The sequence below is a fragment of the Eublepharis macularius genome, chromosome 17 (assembly GCF_028583425.1).
Source record: "Eublepharis macularius isolate TG4126 chromosome 17, MPM_Emac_v1.0, whole genome shotgun sequence".
Taxonomy (NCBI): Eukaryota; Metazoa; Chordata; class Lepidosauria; order Squamata; family Eublepharidae; genus Eublepharis; species Eublepharis macularius.
In genome coordinates this window covers 4,075,247-4,094,133 of record NC_072806.1, presented here as the reverse complement: position 1 = coordinate 4,094,133, position 18,887 = coordinate 4,075,247, and the positions used below count along the sequence as shown (strand labels likewise).

Below are 18,887 nucleotides of genomic sequence, written 5' to 3'. Positions count from 1 at the left end.
GCTTTTTGAACACATCCTGCGAAATTGGAGTTGGCCTTTTTTTTTAAACTTTCCGAGTGGTTTGGCAGCTTTATGCAACCAAGAGCAGTAACAGGCTCTCTAATGCCCTGATATTATCATGATTTATCATGGTCAAGAAGATGGCTCTTTGCCCTGAAGAGCTTGTAGATACACATTTGACCTAGAGAAGGCAACAGAGAACATGGAGGGTGGGAAGGAGGCACATCATGTATTTTGATAGTGAACACAGATTGTGCCAAAGGCTTCCAAGAAAAGGTGGGCTTTCGGGAAAGATTGGTGGCATTGCATAGCTGTTCTTAAAGGCAGTGCCACGAATAAGCAAGAGGGACAGCGTAGAGGCACTGAAGGGAACATGAGAACTTGTGCTGATGTCCCATCAGATATACCTTTTTGGGCTCTCGTGCTGAGCACAAGGTTGCCAACTCTGGCTTGGGGGAATTTCTGGAGATTTGGGGGCAGTGCCCGTGGAAGCTGGAGTTTGGGAAGGGAGGGAGCTCAATGGGGAATGTTGCTCTAGAGTCCACCCTTCCAAATTGCCATTTCCTTCAAGGTAACTGGTCTCTCTAGTCTGGAGATCAGTTGTTATTCCAGGACAAGGACAACTCTAGGCCTTATCCAGAGGTGGGTAATCCCATTTTAGGAGAAGTCATTCGGTCCTTCTTCCTGGGACCAGAACTAAAGTAGGCCACCCAGAGCAATCTCTGAGGTACGCTGGTTTTGGGAAAGGGGACATGGATGTAGGAGGAGCTGAGGACAGAAAGTTGGTGCTTTTGACTAAATGTGCGGAGAGTGACATTGCCATGCCCAGTTGGCTCCTGGGCGGGGCAGAGGCACTCCCAAATTCCCGTTGCTGTAAGAGGATTTTCATAATGTCTTTTAAACGTGAAAATAACATAGAATCTAAACGCACGATTGTAGAATCATCAGTTTTGTTCAAAAATTTAAGTGGGGTGGAGGATAGCACAGATGTGCCTCAGTATCTAGTTCCTTCCTTCCTACCATTCCAGCCTCATCCATCTACATTTGACGCTGACTGTCTTTTCTACAGGGCTGTGTGCCTGCCGATCGCTGTCTTACCAGACACAGTTAGATCTTAGCTATTCCCGTCTAATACTGTCTGGTAATGCCGTCGATCGCATTGGCAAAGTCTTCACCTTGAAGGAGAGAGGAAAAGTAAAACCCAGGTCTCTGCTTCAGCAGGTTGTAACTGGGACGTGCCAAGGCTATGAGCTGGGCCGTTGCACTGGGCCCGGGGCATGTTCAAAGGGCCGGATCAGGTGTGTCGGCTCAAAGTCCTCCTTTATCACTCTCGAGGCTGCCCCGTTAAGCCCTGTAGAGGGATAAATCCTCTGATAAGGAAAGGTGGTGAGAGTGTACGATCTTGCACGACCATATTGCCTAAGCCAGTTTTGCTGATAGGAGCATAGAAGGCAGGTTCTCACCTCCAGCACACGCAATATTTAACTATGTCAGCAGCAACTTTACTTCCTGTTTTGCTGCACCACGAGTCTGAAGTTGCCGCCGAGATCTCTTCTCTCCCCCGTCACGGACAGATTCCCATTTATTGGAGACAATCTCCATTTTCTGATGCCTCTTCCTGCTCAGACACGGTCTCCAGTTCGTGTCTTTTCGAAGTGCCTTTTGAGCATGAGTTGCCAGAAATGCCATTCGGGGGGGGGGGGGTTAGCTCCTTCCCCAGAGGCCAGATATCGGCATGGCAAGCTGATACATGAAGTTAATCGTGTGCGTATGCGCACTAAGGCACCATGCAGCGTGCAGCCTGCTGTTTCACACATGACAACAGCTGGTACATATTATGAACGGTTGTGAATCTATTTGAGGACAGATATGCGTTTTATACCGAACAACACATCTGCTCGTGAGCGATGGTAGAGACAGAAAACGCAGCATACAAAAGCCAAACGAAACCTTCAGCAAAATGTATCAGTTATCATGGGGCAGTGATCTGTGGCTGGAGAACTGCTGTGTTACGAACATGTTCCTATTTTTGTCCACGAAGCGTCAGCAAAGAGGTGGCAGTAATGAAAACACATGATATGACATCCTCACGTCAAGAGGACTCCCCTTCGTGGGCTGCCATTTGCAGGGTTAGGAAAGTATCTGATGCCATCGTATCCACATTTTAATTTATTGAGTCTTGCAAAGATTGATTGGAAGGTGCATGAATAATAGCCACCGAATGCTGGCAAATTTGCTGGTTGTTTGGTAAAGTGAGCCAAGTTGGAAGCTGCCTTATATCAAGTCAGAGCATTGGCCAATCCACCTCAGTATTGTCTAGTCAGGTCTGATAGACAGGTGCTGTCCAGAGACTTAGACAGAGAAACGTCTTCTCCCTGAGATTCTTTTGTTTGAGATGTCCAGGAGCCGGAATCTGAGATCTGCAGCATGCAAAGCCTGTGTACTGCGCCACAGCCCCTCCCTACATTGCTTCATTCCCTGTTGCCCCCCAGTGGTAAAACCAGAACAAAGCTACGCAGTGTGGTCAGCAATGTGAAGTAAATGCATGCAAAACAATGCAAATTAAGTCAGTGTGCGCTTAGATGACCAGATTTTAAACATTTTTTTTCCCCTTTCAGTGTGGAGGTCATGGAGCCCCACACATAACTGGATTTGAGTCTTCCCTAAAAAGTCTGTAGCATGCACATACATGCTCATTCCTGTGCAATAAGCACATAGAATGGAAGGAAGATCTTCATGACCTTATTCCACCAAAGAGCTGAATGCAACCGATCATACCTTAAACATAAAGAACTCTAAAGATGGCTTTTGAAGAACAAAGCATGCTTTGTACACCTTTCCTCTTCTGCCTCTGGTCAAACAACACTAAATTTGGGATGGTCCCTGCTCAGTAGGGAATTTATGGTTGCCAGGTCTCAGGATTTGGTCTGACCTTTGGGTTGCCAGCAGTAGCTGGCACCCAGTGGGAGAATTGAGGGCCCGTGGACAAACTATTTGATGTTGTGCCAATGTTTGACATCACTTCTGCCACTAGATTGGAAATGACATCATTGTGTTGGGGCAACGGTCTCCAGTTGCCACCTGGAGATTGGCAATCCTGTCATGAGGTCTGGTTTATCTACATGTTCAGAAAAACAAATAAAACAACTGTAATGTTACACAATCTACTCCAGTGCAAACCCAACGGTGGGTTCCAAAAGCTCTTCATGAGAGGAGACGCCTGCTGTGCTCCCCGAGGTTCTGGCCTCGGTTCTGGCCTACTCTTCCTCTATGTGTCTTTGAAGCCAAGGGTGTTCTTCAAACTGAAGCAAACTGGCCAGCTTTTCTGACTTTTGCTCTTTGCTAATTACCTTAAAGAACCTCCAATGTCTCCGAGCAAAAGATGTTCTTGGGTGCAATAATGAGTCACGAAAATCCCGCTCGGTATCCGGACCAGCCAGTTTGGGAGCAAAGACGGGGAGGCCGGGTGGGCGGGCTGTGTTTATGAAATGCTCCAGATTGTAAAATGAGAAGGGAAAGAAGGAGACAGCAGCTCGTTTTCTCAATTACCATTAATTACCGCGTTTCGTATTGACGGGTTGAATATTGTGCTGCCAATATCCCAGGCTCTGTTTTATCACCAAGCACCACATGCTGGGGAGGAACGGGTCCGCAGCCGTCTGTCTTTTCCCTAGTCCCGCAAATCAAATGCAATCCCATTGATTTGGGGGGGGGGGTGTCAGTATTTATTTACATTCCTGAACTTGCTCTGAAACCGACTAGGCCTCTCCCCCCTTCCTTTCCCGTTTTTTGTATATCAAACAGCCTTCTTCTGCTTGTGTGTATACTTCAAATAAAATGTGAATTTCCAGCTTGGTTTGGAATTGCCTTTGTTTTTAAATTCTGAGTCGCGCTTGCCTTTCAAACAGAGCTGCCAACCAGGCAGGATTTTAATTATGACTAATAAAACGTTACAGAGCTGGCAAATGAGATCTGGGGCTGAAACAAGCGAGCAGCTACTGCTTTGGCTACATCCCACATTCATTCACGCCTCTGATTTATACAGCCCACCCTTCCTGCAGGAAGCGCGTGGATGGAAGGTCGCCATTTTAGTTCTTACAAGAACCCCATGAAGCAGGTTAGCTAGGATTGCCAATTAGCTAGGATTGCTTGGGAAATTCCTGGAAATTTGGGCGTGGTGGCCGAGAAGGGTGGAGTTTGGGGAGGGAAGGAGCACGGAGACTGCCCCAAGGTCAGTCAGCAAACTTCAAGCCAAGGATTCAAAACCCAGTTCCTCCCCCTACTCCAAGCCTTAAACTAACCACTAAACAAGACAACTCTCAACCAAGTTCTCCTATCATTCCTTCCACCAAGTACTCTCCACTCTATAGCCACCCAGATCCATTCTGGCCCCAATCCTCCAGGCTCCCCCCAACTTCACCCTTGGCATGCGCTGCATTGGCTCATTCTGTCCTGACGGCAGCTACATGCAGTATGAAGGAACAGGATGCAGCTCCCTTTCTAAAGGCCAGATCAGTGCCCGAATGGAACACTTCATGGATGCCTGAAGAGTCCCTAGAAGGAAGGTGGGGTGTGAATGGTACCAAAATAAATGTCAAGTGTTTTCCAAAGCATATCACATACATTGTTTCAGTAACCCAAACCACACCACTGAAAGGTAGGACAGACTCACATTTCTAGAGCTGGGGAGGAAAATGGTGAATGTGAGTCCTCCAAGGAGCTCAGGGCTTGTGATACCCCCCTCCTATGTTTTGACCTCACAACAACCCTGTGCGGTATAATCAGTGAGAGAGAGAGAGGGAGACAGCGGCTCCAGGTCTCTTAGCTGCACAGATGAGGTGAGATTCGAACCCAGCTCAAAACCTGAGCCAATGGCTCTCCCCAGCAGTGGTATCTGTTTCAGGGATATAGGTACAGTGACTGGACAACATGGGAAAATATGGTTTAAAATTTGCCCCACAAAGAACATGTGTGACCACCCTGAGCATAACCCTCATTGCACAAGAGCTACGTTCCTGCTATGTCCACAAATCCTTCAAGGCGGCTGCCCCCTCTGTTTGTATAAGCAAGAGAGCAGCAGGTTGGAAACTGCCCACAAAGCTGCTTACAGTCCCTGAGACACACACAAAATGCCACCTTTTTTTTTTAAAGGTGCTTGCTACTTTTCAGTCATGTACATTACAGACATGGCTGTGCGCCCGCACAAGTAAAGGGACACAACTTTGCAGAGAATGCACCTTTACAAGGAAATGTGTGCCTTTTGCCAGAATTCCAGGGCTAGCAGCGGCCACAAGATCGCCAATCCATTGCCACCTCTGGAGTAGCGGAGTGGGCTTTGCCACAGAACTAAGAGTCTGGAGTGCCCCAGCAGTCACACATGAACACACCTGAAGCTGCCTTATACTGAATCACACCCTTGGTCCATCAAAGTCCATATCATATATTCAGATTAGCAGTGGTACTCCAGGGTCTCAGGTGGAGGCCTTTCACATCGCCCGCCATCCAGTCCTTTTAGCTGAGGATCAAACCTGGGACCTTCCATATGCTAAGCAGATGCTCTGCCACTGAAGCTGGAAATACACATTACGAAGTACCTCGGGATACTCCAGTGAGCCTCATTTCACCTGTCCCTCCTCCAACTTTCCATGCACTCATTCGCATAATCACACTTCAATTTGCTCCCTGTTCAGCAGTTCCATATCAGTTCCTCCTCAACTGCTAAAAGTGTCCCAGTTCCCCCCACATCCATTCCTTGAAACGCAGATCTTGACACTTTCTCACACCTTAAAGAAATGCAGATCGGCAAGTCAAGAGCACATTGGCAAGTAAAAGGACTTGTTCTCACATCCAAAGCAGTGCTGAATTGGTGCCTTTACCCCCCAGAATCACTTGCAGATGCGCTCATGTAAAGGGAAAGCAGCATTCACATGCACCAAGCAAGAAGAGCCCGCACATGAATTGAGGACTATACATGCAGTCCTGCACTTGAGTGTCTCTAGGTGCTTAGTAATGTGCAGGGCTTTTTTTTCAGCTGGAATGTGGTGGAACGGAGTTCCGGCACCTCTTGAAAATGGTCACATGGCTGGTGGCCACGCCCCCTGATGTCCAGACAGAGGGGAGTTTAGATTGCCCTCCGTGCCACCGAGCGGTGCAGAGGGCAATCTCAACTCCCCTCTGTCTGGAGATCAGGGGGCGGGGCCACCAGCCATGTGACCATTTTCTCCGAGGGCAACCCACTGAGTTCCACCACCTCTTTCCCCAGAAAAAAAGCCCTGGTAACGTGTATTTCCACCCTCAGTGGCAGAGCCATAGCAGCTCCCCTGAGTCAAGGGGTACCATCTTGAGATAACTGCAGAGTGCACAACTCTAGAGAACTGATGCACATAAGCAAAACCACAGGTTACAACAGGAGTATTCCTTTACTGGTGCGGGGCAAGTTCATCTAATCTTTTGATCTACCATCTCAGGCCATCTCCTGGTCTCCGAATGCCTGCGGTTTTGGCTGTAGAGTAGGCAAGTCTACACAGCGTTGAAAGTAGAGGCGGGCCGCAAATATGTCCTCCCACAAGCCCCCTTTTCTATTTTGCTTCCCCCCCGTTGTGTAAATCAAACTTGTGATTCTTGACTTGCACCTAATTTTCCCCATAAACATCCACATTTTTGAGAATTTGTTATGCATCAAGAAATCAGCATTCCGTGTGTCTGCTATAAGCAGAAACGGCACACGCCACACGCACAAACTGTATGCAAAAACTGCCCTGACAAGTCTTCAAAACCTGCAGTGTTAAGTGGAGAAGCAAAATGGAAGGCGATTGAATCCATTAATGTAAAAAGAAATGAATCGCTCACCGCCAGCTCCAAAGCAGTGGAAAGAGGAGAAATGGGAAGAAGATTGACAGGAGGTGAAGTACAAAGTGCGACCAGGAAAGAGGAAATGTTTATCTTTCCTTGCTGAGCTCCCTTCCCAAACTCTGCCCTTCCCGGGTTCCACCCCCACATCTCCAGGAATTTTGTTACTGACAGTTGGCAACCCTAAATCAGCCTGAGATCTCTCCAAACCACATCACAGAAATCGCATCACCCTACAGACCTGAAAATGACCAAGTTAGTGCCTCAGGAAATAACCCACCCCCCCTGCCACCGCTGGAAATCTAACACTTTGGCAGGGAATGGTGGGATACAGTTTTGAATGTGAAAAATCCAGGGGTGGGGGAGGCTGGAGGCTCCTCCCCCGGGCTGAGAAAGGCCCGCCCCTGCCAACGGTAAAACCCATAAAGCAGATAAGTGAGTTTGCCGAAGTGTCCCTGCTATAGACTCCGAGTCTCCAGAGACAAACATTAAACAGCCATTTTGAGGCCGGAGAGCCAGGGAGAGGCCTGGCAAACATGCCGAGGAGAAGAAATCGCTTTCAATTAGAGCCGTTAATTTTGTTTGCATGCCCAACATGCGCTTTCGAAAGATACATCCTGCGCTAATTCATTATTAACTGCCTGATCCTGTGAGAAAACATCGTCTCCCTCGCATAGATATACTCACAAACACAAAACCGAGAATGGGTGTGCCCACTTATGGGTGTGTGTGCAGAAAAGCATCGTCCAAAGATGCCAGAAAATTCCAGCCTTGGCGGGAAGGGGGGGGACTCTATGGCCTGGTTTACTTTTCCCTGGAAAAATTTAGACCTTTCAAAAGACCCAGCACTGTAAATGGAGTAAGCTGTAACAAAAACAGAAGAACCCAATGACCCACAATCTGCTAGGGACTGCACACTGCACAACTGCACACTGCATGTTGCTGTAACAGATTGCATAGTTTATGGGATGTTCTAGCCATAGTTCACATGGATTAACAGTATGTAATCCATCTTGATTCTCTCTGGGAAAGGCGTACTATAAAAAACGTAAATAAATAAAAATAAATAAAACTAGAAAGGAGTTGATTTCCCTCCATTGTGTCTTCTTTCTGTCTGTCCCTCTTTGGCTCTGCAAGGATTCTTGACCGGAACCATGAGGAAATTCTCCTTGCCTCTCTCCTTGGATTTTATCATCGCAAATCCCCTATAATTGTTTCCCAAGTGAATCCAGTTCTCCACTACACCACTGCCTCCACTACACCACTCTTTCTGTTTTGTCCAGAATTCTTGCATGTGCCGTTTGCTTAACTTTTCAACTCCTTTTGTTCGTATACTTTCCCCCCTCCCCCCCTCTATGCAACTGATGTAAAGGTGCATGCTGTTAGGCTACACACACACACACACAAATTATGGGACATTGGGAACTAACTGTGCCTACGGAAATCTCAAGATTCTTTTTTGTGCCGTGTCTCCTTAGCGCCGAGTTGCATAACGGCTCCGTTGGTGTGCGATCTAATTCTGGAATTCATTTGAGAAATTTTCCTAGTTCAACTGAAGTTTAGGAGGAGTGGAATGCGGCACAGAAGGAAAGTGAAAGACTGGAACAATACTCATCCCTAAGCAAAGCCTCAGAAGACATTTGAAGGGGGACGGGGTGTATGGCAGAAGGCGGCCTTTCAGCTATCCCGGGCTTGGACCAATGACTTTGACACCAAAGTCAGCCATATGTGCTCTACTATACATCATGTACTAGAGGTAGTTGTGAATTTCCTGCATTGTGCAGGGGGTTGGACTAGATGACCCTGGATGTCCCTTCCAACTCTACGATTCGATGTGCCAGTTAGCATCCTTGAGGCTACAGTCTGGACCAGTCTCCAGTACCAGCCCCATAAAAAGCACATCAGAAAAGTCTAATCTGGGTGTTACTGGGATATAATCTGAGTTCTGCTGTTAGGCACGAATACGTTTACTGCATATAGACTGGAATTATTTCTTGCAGCGGTCAGAAAGATATGTAGTAAATCATTCCACACCATAGCCGTAAACTGTGTAGGTGACCAATTACGTTTAGGACTAAGAATGAAACCTTGTGCCTCCCTGGAGGGATCTTTTTATGCTGTACTTTTAAAGCATTTTCATTGGCAGTTTTTTTACAAGATGGCTTGTATCTTCTCTGTATTCTCTGTTTAAATTATGTTGCGATGACCGTGGGCCAGAAGCAATCAAGGATTAAGACAGCTGCCAAGGCATGAATGATGGGTGCCGGGGCTTTCTTGTTCAAAAGAGCACTGAGATGATATAACTGCCTAAGGAGTGCTTCTCACATGCAAGAGAATGATGTGCTAGAACAGACTGTCCCACTTCGGACTGCAGGTGGAAGATTCTCTTCTGGAATGCTCCCTTCCGTGAAAATCTCCCTGCAAATAGAAAACTAGCACAGCAAGCAAGGAGAGGAAGACTGAACCTCAGCCTGCCAGACTAGTTTTCTGTTTGCAGAGACTTTTTGAATATAGATTCTCCTGTATGTATGGGGCCACACCTAAACTGGTAAAAAGCTCTTCTAGCTGCTGTTGCAACCAGCCAATACAGGAACAAGGCCAATTCAAGGAAAACCTCCCAAACTAGGATTCTAAGCTTTTCGCGGGAGTGCAGCATGACACCTCACCTGTTGAACTTTTGCCTGTTGTGACACTCTTAAGAGCTTGATCAGATCTTTTTAAAGTAGCCAAGCTTTGGAGATATGCGAGGCACGAGAGTGCCTGATGCAGAAGATGCCAAAACAGTCAAATTTCAGGCCAGGTGCAACAGACCACACCTGGTGCTTCAGAGGTGAAACCCAACCCTCCCCCTGCTCTCCTCTGCTGCTGCCTGACTCTTGCAAGCTAGAACCTCGGGCTGATCTCCATACACGGTTCCTCCCTGGCTCCCTCTTCCTGCTCCTGGCCCTTCCACACTGGAGAGATTTCTGCCCTGCCCAGGTGGAGATGGAGTCCCCCTCCCTCTTCCCATCTTTGTTCTGAAGATCAATAATGTGACCTGCCCTGGTCCCAAAAACTTTGCGGGCCTTTTGTCTGTGTAAGTGAGCCCAGAGTGGCGTTTCGGGTGATTTAACACAATCCCCATTTGGCAAGCCCTGCTGGAGCCAGGTCTTTGTTGTAGGGGTGTGCTTGGCCAGCGGGAAACCAAACTGTCTTTCTCTCTCTCTCTAGCTTTTTTCAGAGTGGCTGACTTTCAAACAGCCCTGCTCGCAGGTGGAAAACCAGGAACATTATCTGGGAGTTTAAAATGAACCCTCCCACCCCCACCCCCCACCTCACTTTGCAAACTGCAATCAGTTTGGTTTAATCTGCTTAAAAGAGCATCTCTGTGCATATGTGAAATTCGTTTCTTTTGCACTAGCTACAATCAGCACCTCCCTCCCATGCCCTCTGAGTCAGGGGTGAGGATGGACAATATGGTGCATGGAGACCTGGGTTCGAATCCCCGTTCAGGCCTGACATTCCCCCAATCAATCTTGGGCTGGCCCCACTCTCTCTGCATAAGCCACCCTGAGTTTCTTGGCGAGAGGCAGGGCTTTTTTTCAGCTGGAACACGGTGGAACGGAGTTCCGGCACCTCTTGAAAATGGTCACATGGCTGGTGGCCCTGCCCCCTGATCTCTAGATAGAGCGGAGTTTAGATTGCCGTCGGGGGCAATCTCAACTCCCCTCTGTCTGGAGATCAGGGGGCGGGGCCACCAGCCATGTGACCATTTTCTCTGAGGGCAACCCACTGAGTCCTACCACCTCTTTCCCCAGAAAAAAAGCCCTGGCAAGAGGCAAGGCTGGGGGAGAAAACAGGCTCGTGCATTTTTGAAAGCCTCCTTCCTCTCAGTGTTGAGAAAAATAAACCCGTGATCCCTCTCATTCCGGCCACTTTGCAGTTTGCAAGGTCAAGGAGGGTTCTGTGACATGTGGAAATGAAGGACTAGGGGGAAGTAAGAGCCACCTTCTGCTCCGAGCAAGAGCCCCCGGTGCCTGCAGCCCCTGCCGCACCCACCCCCACCCCCCCAGTGAAATCTTTTTCTTGTGCTCTCCCAAGCACAGCCCAGACAGCGAGCTCAGTGCAGGGGCCACCAGATCGATACCATCGAAGCGCATCAGAGAGTTCCCATGGCTGAATGTGGAGTTGCTGCATTCATTATTTATTTGTATTGATTCTTACTTATTTGCAATCTTCTGGCCGGCTGCTTTTCCAGAGCGCCCACATTTTTACAACAACACATCGATTAAACAGCGCTACAGTTGCGTAACAGTGCCAGTACAAAAATAAAATTAGGCAGGTTTTTTGTTTGTTGGTTTTTAAAAGGCTGTAAAAGTTAGCAATCAGTTCAACGCTTTACAGCCTCGGGGAAACAGAAGAGGTGGTTTTGCTTGCCAGTGAGAGGCAAAGCTGGCTGCCTTTACTGGAAACCTTCCCTGCAGGGCAGCCTTTGCTGAAGAGGTGGTTGATCGGATAGGGGCCATCACTGAAAAGGCCTTGCGGATTTGACCATACACAGAAGGAATGTGACAGTCGTGGTAGGAATTCCTCACTTCCATTATCTTCTTAGTTCATAAATTCTCTCTGTACCAAACCCCACTCCACTCAGAGCCCATCCTGACTAGTAGAATGTCTAGATTATTCCTGGAATCGGAGGAATGTAAAGCAATCTGGGTGTCCTCAAACTAGTCACACTATTTCACTCCTAGCCTACCTCGCAGGGTTGTTGTGAGAATAAAATGGAAGAGGAAAGATAATGGAGAAACAATGGGCTTGAAAATGTGATCGCTCACATTGTTTAGCCACAAGTATTCAATGTACCTGTATTGTTTTCTCTTCTTGACCTTTACTAAATGCATTGATAAAACACTACAAAAATGCACTGATAAAACACTACAAAAAATCGCCTTGATGTGATTATGTGTATGATCGCAGCGAGTTTCTTTTTGCGTGGCAGTTAACTAACGCACTGACGTGGATCAGTAAAACATTACCCACCCAGAATGTTGATACAATCGTCCCTATTGATGTAATAGATCAACAGGATATTTTTTTACAGTGTTTTATCAATACCCATGTAGTGGTGGAAAGTGCTGTCAAGTCATAGCTGACTCGTGGTGACTCTTGGTGGGGTTTTCAAGGCAGGAGACTAACAGAGGTGGTTTGCCATTGCAAGCCTCTGCTTAGCGACCCAGGCCGATTCCAGATGGGCAAAATTAAAGCGAGTGATTACGCTTTTCAAGCGTTAAAACTCGTTAAAACCCGCAATTTGCCTTCCCCGCTTACCTGCGGTCCATGGCGCTCCAAGGCTGACCCTGCTTAGCGTCCGAGATCTGCGGAGCTCACGCTTGCCTGCGCTGTCTAGGTCAGAGCACATGTACAACAACAGAAAAGGAAACACCCTACCCTTGAAGGAGCAGGCAGCTATGTAAGCCACACACACATGCAACACACTATAGGATTTGCATTAAAAAACAAGAATAACGGGGGATTCTTAATGCATCAGTTCCAGTTGGGTAACAAGATTAGTTAATTTGGGTCTTGAAACTCCTGGGAGAAATTCATCATTAAATCACAGTCATGAATTTTTCAGATACTTCATTCAAATCCATCTTTCCTACTCCGTCCGCCACACTCAAGTCAGAGTTGCCAGCCAGTAGTTTAACAAGGTGAGAGGTCGTAGTTCAATGGCGGAATGTGTGCTGTGCCAGGAGAAGATTCCCGGGTTCGGCCTGTGACATTGCCCGTCCAAAGGATCACAGGGTAGAGCTGGGAAAGGCTCGAGACCTTGGACAGCTGCTAGAATATTGGATTAGCTGGACCAGGGGCCTGACTCAGGGCAAGGTATGCCGTCTGCAGCTGTGCCAAACACCAACTGGCCTGTATCCAAACACACATTTCCAAGGACTTCTATGCATTTGCCCCTCCCCTCCTGCTGATCTGCCCCTCCCACTGCAGCCCCTGAAATTTTATTCCCGGAGACCAGCGGGAATTCCCGTACAAACACCATACAGCGTAAAATGTACAGGAGCGTGCAGTGGGAAGGAGTATTGGTAGAAACTCTCTTAAGAAAACTTAAGTCCCCCGAAGTCTTTGGGACATGTAACGAGATACAGGCTGCTCCCTGGGAACAGAGCGTCAAAAATATGTTCCACCCACGTTGGCGGCAACGTCTAGAAGTTCTAAACGTCCTAAATTGCCTGCCGTCGTACACCATGTAGGGCTACCAACTCCAGCATGGCAAATTCCTGGAAATATGGGGGCACAGCCTGAGCATGGAGGGGAGGGAGCGCAACAGAGATGCAGTTGCATAGAATCCACCCTCTCAAGCCTCCATTTCCTGTAGCCTGAAAACCAATTATAATTCTGGGAGAATTGTTCTGGGAGAGCAATGAAGCCTCCAGAGCTTCATGAGATGAGACCTCATGTGGTGGGGTGGAGCCTAGTGGCAGTGGGTGGAGACGGGAAGGAGCGTGGGAGCTAAGGGGTGGGACTTCACAGTTCAGGGGGAGTTTCTAGTGGATCCTGATTGAGGATGGCACCTTGGAAGCTCCAGGGACAGAGCTCGCCCATGTCTGGGGGTCAAGGTACACTCTGCTGGATGTCAAGGAAGAAAAAACAGGAAAATTCTTAACTCCAAGCAGGGAATAGCCATCTTGGCTATTGTTGGTTCTTATCCATTGCTCTGAAATGTTTTACCTTCCCCCACATACTAGAGGCAGTTTTGGATTTTAGTCTCAAAGAGATGCATCAGTAAAAGTGTAGGGACTATATACTCTACTACTACGTACTGTCTATTGCTGTTAAGTATGGTCCTACTGGAACCAGAATGTCCTACAAGGTACATTCTGGTGGATTTCAAGGAAGAAAAAACAGGAAAACTCTAACTCCAAGCACAAAGTAGTCCATCCTGTTGGTTCTTATATCTTGCCCTGAAATGTTTTACCTTCCCCTACAGTCTAGAGGCAGTTTTGGATTTTGGTCTCAAAGAGATGCACCAGTACTGTCTGTTGCTGTTAAGTATGGTCCTACTGGGTATTTCTTTGTTGTTTAATATGTCTGTCTTAGAATTGCCTGTGTTCTCTTTCAACTTTTCTTCAATTCTGTTTTTTGCTGATTTAAAATATTTGCAAATTTTCAGTTATGTACCCAGTTATGTACCCGTTGAAATGTCTTTGATATTGACTGTACTAATTCTCCACCTCGAGTCTCAGTGAGAAAGGCAGACTCGAAATAACGTAAATAAATAATAAAATAAAATAAATGTCTTCGTTGCTTCACTCTTATACTACTTGAACTGACTGTTATCACTCTGTTTTTGATGAACTTGTGTGTGTGTAAAGCATATGCATTTTTAAAATGTTATTTGCACATCAATAAACCAACCTAATTCATTGCACATATGTGGTACGCATAAATGATGTACATTCTTAGCATAAATACCATCCACATCGCTTGTAGAAATCAAACAGTGTGCCCGTACACAATACAAACGAATCCACAAAACCAACAGCAATAAGCGGATAACTGAGAATGTCAACAAATATGAAAAGGAATGGACGAGTTTGCTCCTGCCTCCATCCTCGAAGCCCCAAGACGACCTCTTCAGCAGGCCTTGACTTTTATAGCCCCCGGAATAGTCAGGCCGACTCCTTCCTCCTTTGACCCAACCCGGGGAAGAATTGTCCCAAGGACACAGGCTGTTTAAACATTAAACAACAGCTGGCACAAGTGGAATCCCCAATGCGGAAGGAGCCTGGCCCAACTATGGAGCAGAGTCTGTTGAAACCCCAGATTTGCAGGGGAGAGGTGGGGGGATAAAACAATTCATATGCTTAAGGGAAGACTGAAGACATGCCACACCTTCCAAAAATTCCCCCCTCTCTGTCAGTGTGTGAGTGTGTAAAGGGTCATCAAGTTGCAGGTGACATATGCCGGTTTATGCTGTTAGCTATAATGATATGCCGACACCGTAGCTTTTCAAGGCAAGAGACAGACAGAGGTGGTTTGCTATTACTTGCCTCTGCGTAGTGATCCTGGACTTACTAGGTGATCTCCCATCCAAGTACTAACCAGGATCGGATGAAATAGGGCTACCCTGGGCCATCCAGGTCAGGGCCAGTGTTATTGTATCTTTTAAAAACTGTAAAATAGCAAAATAGTAAAAAGCCCAGTAGCACCTTTAAGAGTAACCAACTTTACCGTAGCATAAGCTTTCGAGGACCACAGCTCTCTTCATCAAATGCATCTGATGAAGAGAGCTGTGGTTCTCGAAAGCTCATGCTACAGTAAAGTTGGTTACTCTTAAAGGTGCTACTGGGCTTTTTACTGTTTTGCAACTACAGACTAACATGGCTAACTCCTCTGGTTTTAAAAACTGGTTGTGTTTGTGTCCTGACTACCCTCCAAGGAGCCTTGTCCTCACAACTGCATGGGGGGAGGGTTAGCCTTGCAAGACCACTGATCTTCACTAGTGAACGAGAATTTGGAGGACATAGGTCTCCCCCCAACCTGCATGTCTACTAGCCTTATCCTTGATGCGACACTGGCTCAGCTTGGCCTAAGGATATTTTAGCATCCTTCTCTGTGCTCGTAACTACTAGTTATAATAATAATTGCACTTATATACTGCTCTTCTAGATAGATCAGTGTCTCTCTCAGAGTAATTAACACAGACAATGTTATTTTTATTCCCATAATAAAGCTGGGGAGCTGGAGCTGAGAGGAGTGGCTTACCCAAGGCCGCCTGCGGAGCTCAGCACAGTCATGGGATTTGAACCAGCAGAGTGCTGATTTGCAGCCCAGCCACTTAACCACTATGCTACAGCAGCTCTCGTGGTGTCTTATTATCCCCACAATACAGCTGGAGAGCTGGGGCTGAGAAGAGGGGCTCAGCCAAGGCCACCTGCAGAGCTCGTGGCAGTAGTGGGATTCGAACCAGCAGAGTGCTGATTCTCAGCCCAACCACTTGAGGCTACCTGACAGGTTTACTGTCGTTTTCGTTGGCTGGCCCGGCAAGTGGCCCAGACACCGTAAATCCATGCAGGCAGATCCGACACCAGCCCTAATAACAAATCTAAGTGTTGTAGACAGACTGTCAAATCAACACAGGCCCTGCCCAAAATGTCTGCAAACCTTCAGATTCCCTGTGAGCTTTTCCCAGCAGGGCAGATGCCCCTTAAACCATACTGCTGCTGTATCGTATTGTAGTTTGTATTCTCAACCAACCCCAAACGACCTCCTCCATTTGGCAGGCTCATGTCAGCCCACTCCGTCAGTCCCCCTGGCCTCATTTCAGAGGCTCCCGTTCTTCTATACTCCGGACTCACCTTTACCCAATGTCCCCAGTTCCTTCTGCTATAGCTTGGCAAGCTGGGACCTGCTCCTTTGGCGCCTGATGGGCTCTGGAGTGATGTCAGAGAAAGGTACGATAACCCCACCTAAGGTGGCCAGCTGACAGGTCACAGTGGAAAGAGCAACTCCCAGCACCCTGTCTACTGTTGCCAACGTCAGGGTCGTGGTTGGAGATCTCTCAGAATTACAACTGATCCAGGCCACAGTGATCAGTTCCCACGGAGAAAATGGCTGTTTTTGAAGGTAAACTCCATGGCATTCTATCCTGCTGACATCCCTCCCCTTCTAAACCCCACACTTGCTAGGCCCCGCCTCCCAGCCTGGAGTTGGCAACCTGTCTAATGAAAGTCCAGCTGTTCCCTGGCCATTTTGCAGCCTTTATGTAGGGTGAGCATTTTGCACGGGCCCCAGCTGCCCCCTCTTTACCAGGGATGGTCTCTATTTTCTGATCCCTCTCGGGGGTTGCCACCTCTGGATAGGGAAACTCCTGGAGATTTGGGGGTGGAGCTTGGGGAGGGCAGGGTTTGGGGAGAAGAGGGAGGGGCCTCAGTGGGATATAATGCTTTAGAGCCCACCCTCCAAAGCAGCTAGTTTGAGTCTCCATTAGGGACAAATGCAGTGAATCAAAGAAGTAAATAAATATTGCAGATTTGTGTCTGAGCCCCCCCCCCCACACACACACACAGTTTTAGAGGTGAGTGATCCTTGTTTTGTTCCTTTTTATCTTATATTTTTCTCGATGGTTCTGGCTCTTTGCTTTACAGTGGGTTTTTTTTCCAGCCAGCCAGATTGTGTACACAGCTTGTGTGGTTTTTACACACAATTTATGTGTGTAATATATGTCATTTATACCTATAACATCGATTGATTTGAGGCACAAACGACGTTGGAAAACGGCGACGTTTTACCAGGGTAAACTTCAGCACGAGGAAAGAGACAATAGCACAAAAATGATAAATTGCGGGTTCAATTCTCAGATAGGAGAAATGAAATCGAGGCAGAGGCAAGAATCTGAGAGATCGCAGCGTGGTGTTCTGGGGATGCAGGCCACGCGAAACTTTAGGGATGGGACATGCACACCTGCCGTGCTTCCTTCCTGCTCACTCCCCCACACCCGTTGTGATTACGGGCGCCAGATGACGCAGGACGGTTGCTATGAGGCTGCACCCCATAGGAACATAAGCTGCGCAGCGCTGCCAGCAGGCAGGAGTTGGCAGGTGACTCCCACATCAGCGTAGCTACTGGGATGTTCACCTGCGGCTGCCAGAAACCTTGGCAAATAAAAAGGCTGTTTCGTTGTTCCTCTTCTAGGATCACTTTCGTGCATTGGATTCTGATCTTGCTTAGGCCTCTGGAACCAGCAGGGCTTTTGTGAAGTTCCCCTCAGTAGTTCTGTTGTCACGAATAGCACAATATATATATATATATATATATATATTTTTCATGAGTCTCCCTTCGTACTGTATCGTATCCATTTTCTTTGAATATCCAGGAATAGGGCAAATAAATCACTTGGAGCACTCTTTGTTTGGTTCTCTTTGTACTGTGAAATAAGAAATCTCAGGCCGTGAAAATAATAATAATAAAAGACCAGGCAGCTGGGGGAGAAAAAGTCCTGAAGTTCAGCAACATCTGCTTGGCAAGTTGTCGTCCAGCATGATTTAGGAGAGGGCAAGAGAGAAGCCGCGGAAATAACAGAATGGGGAAAAAAGGAAAGAATTGTTGGCATGCCGAAGTGAGGGAGATATAGAGAAAAGATCGCTCATTACAAATAGATACGGGATGAGATCAACAGAAAAAAATTACCCCTTGGTTGTTTATGCATAAAACTGCCTTATACTAAGTCAGATACTTTCGGTCTAGCAAGGTTTCTCTGGTCTACTCTAATTATCCAGTAGGATATCCAGTATCCACTACCAGTAGGATCTGGTAGTGCAAGGTTCGAATCCCTGCTCTGCCATGAAAACTTGCTGGGTGAGCCTGGGACAGTCACATGCACTCAGCCTAACCTACCTCACAGGGTTGTTGTTGTAAGGATAAAATGGAGGAGAGGAGAACTATGTAAGCAGCTTTCGGGCCCCATTGGGGGGGGGCTGGTTTTCTGGTTCTCTTAATTATATCCCACATTCCAAAAACTGAAGGGGATGTTTCCCTCCTCATTCGACAGATTTCAGAGTTTGGCCAAATAGTGTTGCCAGCTGGCCCTTCTCCTGCATCATTAGGACCACTATAAAGTGCAGATGCTAACACGTGGTTGCCTTTATTGGTACACGCTGTCAAACTTTGCTGGCTGATTTCTGACCCATCAGGCTGTAGTTCAAAAGCCAAAGCAAAGACGGATAATTAACTGCACTGCCTGGAAGTGCTGGGGTTGACCCCCCAGATTGAAGACTCGCGCTCTCACTTATTAGAAAATGAAAAATCTAACGCTGGGGCTCGCTCAGTGATTCCCCTCCGCATTATTCAGAACTTGCCTCTAAGCATTAAGGAAATCACAGGTCCCTGGAAACGTGCTGCCCGCAGAGCCTGTGGCTAAGAGAGAAATGAAAAAGGGCAACAGAGAAGTACAAATTGCATCAAGACACCAATAAAATATCATAGAAAGGACGCGGTTTCTGTATATTTTATATATATACATATATAAATAAAGCCATGCCAGGGCG

At 47.2% G+C, this 18,887-nt stretch overlaps 1 protein-coding gene across 1 annotated transcript in view; it reads left to right on the top strand.

Moving 5' to 3' along the window:
- The window catches only part of LOC129344861 (uncharacterized), a 44,573-nt gene that overhangs the window by 18,696 nt on the left and 6,990 nt on the right, over window positions 1–18,887 (top strand). The window lies entirely within an intron of this gene.